Source organism: Lactuca sativa, chromosome 7 (assembly GCF_002870075.4).
Source record: "Lactuca sativa cultivar Salinas chromosome 7, Lsat_Salinas_v11, whole genome shotgun sequence".
NCBI lineage: Eukaryota > Viridiplantae > Streptophyta > Magnoliopsida > Asterales > Asteraceae > Lactuca > Lactuca sativa.
Window position 1 is genome coordinate 47,952,268 of NC_056629.2, and position 3,524 is coordinate 47,955,791.

At 32.6% G+C, this 3,524-nt stretch overlaps 1 long non-coding RNA gene across 1 annotated transcript; it reads left to right on the forward strand.

Moving 5' to 3' along the window:
* The first annotated feature begins 441 nt into the window (after positions 1 to 441).
* On the forward strand, positions 442 to 1,337 carry LOC122194907 (uncharacterized). The gene is made up of 3 exons (XR_006184707.1): positions 442 to 531; positions 927 to 1,111; positions 1,180 to 1,337. It is a non-coding gene; the product is annotated as an uncharacterized LOC122194907 (long non-coding RNA).
* Positions 1,338 to 3,524: the final 2,187 nt, after the last annotated feature.

The window sequence follows — 3,524 nt, forward strand, 5'->3', positions numbered from 1 at the left end:
ATTTTGTGATTTACCGTTTTTATTATATTTATAGTGTACTTTATTGTTATCATCTTTTGTTATGTATTATGTATTACATAAAAAAAGTTTTGATTAGTGTAGATGTGTATAAATTTATCATTTAAAGGCCAACTTGGTTCGACCAATGAAGTTTATTGGGTCTAATAAAACCCTTACACATAATTATATTTGTTTAGATCGTCGTATAATATATTTAGGAGTCTAATTAGAAACTTCTATAGTCAATTGCCTCTACATTTTGACTAGGCGTCAAAAGTCAAGACACATGCATCTACTAGAACAAACGAGATATGTAATAAAAATAAATTTATATTTGTCACACCGTCCCCGCCCGATAGCGAAAAATGCCGAGTGGTGACCGTATAAAGATCTCTCAAATCATAGAGTGCCAATTATAAATACATATCTAACAAAAGTCTACAAGTCTTCATGTCGATAACCATTCATTGATTAGATCTCTATTTCATCCTAGGAGCACATGCGATTTTTGAAAACGTCAACATATTGTTGGTTAGTGCATATGTTTTTATAGTTTTCAACTTTTATTAGGCTGTATTATTTTAAGAATCATTTTTCTTTTAGAAAAACATTTCCTAAAGAATTTTATCAACTCTTGCTTACTATCTTTTAAGATATTTAACGTTTCTATCTTATTATCTTTTTAGGATATATTTATTAATAATAATTTACAATCTTTTCAGGATATCTGACGATCATTTATTATTATCTATAGGATATCTAACGATCATATCTTATTATCTTTTTAAAATATATTTATTTATCATAATTTACTATCTTTATAAGATATCTGATGATCATTTCTTATTATCTCTAGGATATCTGACGATCCTATCTTATTATATTTTTAAAATATATTTATTTATCCTAATTTACTATCTTTACAGGATAACCGACGATTCTAAGGTGTCCCTAATGGTAGTCATACTCTAAGGTGATCTAATGTATTACCATGAGCCCCCATAATCGACGTTGTTTGACTAACAATTGTGCCCGCCACGACGCTTCATCAGACGTTGAAGAGTGAATAATAAGAAAGTTATCATGTTGGGATTGTAGCTAGCAATCGCAGGTATGATTGTTAATCCCCGTATATATGTATACATATATTTCTAGCTCTCACAAGATTAACGATTATAGGTATCTGAGGAATGCTGAATTTAATCAAGGCCTTTGGATGAATTAACAGGTCGCTAATGCATTGACCTGATGTATTTATCTTTTTATCTTTTATCTTAATCCTTCTTAGGGATCTCGTATAACTATCAAAATATAAATCTTTTATCTTATATTTGATAATGATCACATTTGATCTTATAATTTTGTATATAATATGTATATATTCTATTTTGCGATACATATCTATATACCCTAATTATGGTTATTTGAAAATAGGATATTTCGGCAAGTAACAACTAAGTACATTACATATCCTTATATTTTGACCAAGATAACTTCTAGGTACTATGTTATCATATGGTTTTGATCATTATAACATCTAGGTATCATCTCTTCCTAGAATATCGAGCATCATATCTCCTAGGCATAATATCATAGTTTAACACTTGGCATAGTATCTACAACTACATTAACTTAAGGCTTTAAGCTTTATAAAACGATTTGATATTTATACTATAAATATATTTTAATAAAATCATTTAATAAACATGTATCCCTCCACTAAAACATTTAAAATAGTAAAATAGAGGTCGTATACTCATTCTAGTAGTGTATTCTGAAGCATCCGAGCCATTGCATACGAAACTTCGCGCCATCGAGAGGGTCTCTGAAATAGCTTGAGAGGTATAGAGAGAGTGTTTGGAAGAGTATTTGGGATGAGAAAAATCAGAAAGTGAGCACCTCTACTTATAGGGGTTATGCACGCGTCACACTTCATGTGCGGCGTGCACTCGCTTCATGGCTCCATCCAGAGCTTGCCACGTGTCACACTTTTGATTGTCTATGTCTCCCTAATGTTCGACGAATCTGGGTGTCAGGTATGCACGTCGGTCATGACGTGAACCTGTGTGCACCCCTAAATCTTTTATAAAAATTCATATCTTCTTTATATGAATCTTGTTTCTTACCCTCTTTATATATTTGTGTAGCCCACTTCTAGTACTATAATTTTCCTTAAGGCCGCGTTGCCAAATTTTGACTTTCATTTTTTACCCTTATTTTATATTTTTCTAAAAATCGTATCTCATTCATAAGAAATTCGTTTTTGACATTTTTCCTTTTAAAATTCCTTATCTCACGGGTTACTACGATGCTCCTTTTTATGACATTAGCCAAAACTTAACCGATCTCTTTATGTTATTTTGACGCTAATAGTGTTATTAACGTAGTTGCTTCTTATCCTGATAAATTCATAACTCCTCCAATCGGAGTCAGATTTTTACAACGTTTGTATCCTCGGGATCACTTTGTTGTGTACTTTTCAAATATACTAACCATCCTGAAAAGTGGCATAAATTTTTGGTCACTCATTTTGATCCTATTATTATCATTTAACTGATCATATTTTCCTTTAATATGAAAAGTTCTATCATTGGTTGATGCTAATCTTTAGTAATAATTGGTGTCGGGAAAATTCCCAATTGTTACATTCTCCTCATCTTTTAGGAATTTCATCAACGAAGTTCGGACCTTAAGGTAATCTTATTAGGGGAGACTGACTTCTTAACCAGGATGTCGATTCCTTTTTCCTACTTATTGGGATAACTAAATTTCTTTTTTAGTTCTCTACTTCTAATTCTTTAACTGTATCATTAACATCTAATATTTGTCTTTTGAAATCCTATTTGATCTTATCCTTATTTTACACCAATAAGAAACCTAAATCTCTTATCTTGATATTGGTGTGGATTTCTGGAAGGATTTCTATTTTTATTTGCCTATCACAATAATGTACTAAAATTATACCTTCATATATAGTAATCTTGAGTACAATTTTTAAGGGTTTCCAATCCCCTTGCTTAACCATTACATAATTATTCCTATGGAGCTTTTTCCTAAATCTCCTTATTCTAATATCCAATATTTGCTTCTACCGGCCTGGTTGACTGTTGCAGACGTTGGCGATGTGCCCTTGGCCTTCCATAGTTGTTACACCTAAACTTCTCACATTTGCCCAAATAATGAAGTCTACAGTTACTGCACAAAGGGAATCTTCCCAAGTATCCCCTTAGTGAAGTGGGTGATCTATCATGAGGCTTCCTTTTTCCTCTTTTTCCTTCCACAAAGGTCGACTAAACTTGCCCTTGACGATTCCTCCCTACTTGTTCTTAAGCTTTTTGGACTTCTTCCTACCCCCTCTTGGGTTCTGGGGTACATGATCCTTGAGACTGAAGGCTAAATATTTATCTTCCTCATAGGTATTGGGCTGGTGTGACTATAGTTCGAATCTGATACGGGGAGCTTGATGGGTTTGAGCAACAAGAACTTTCCTATGTGCACATGCAAACCCTAATTGCTTGGATCTA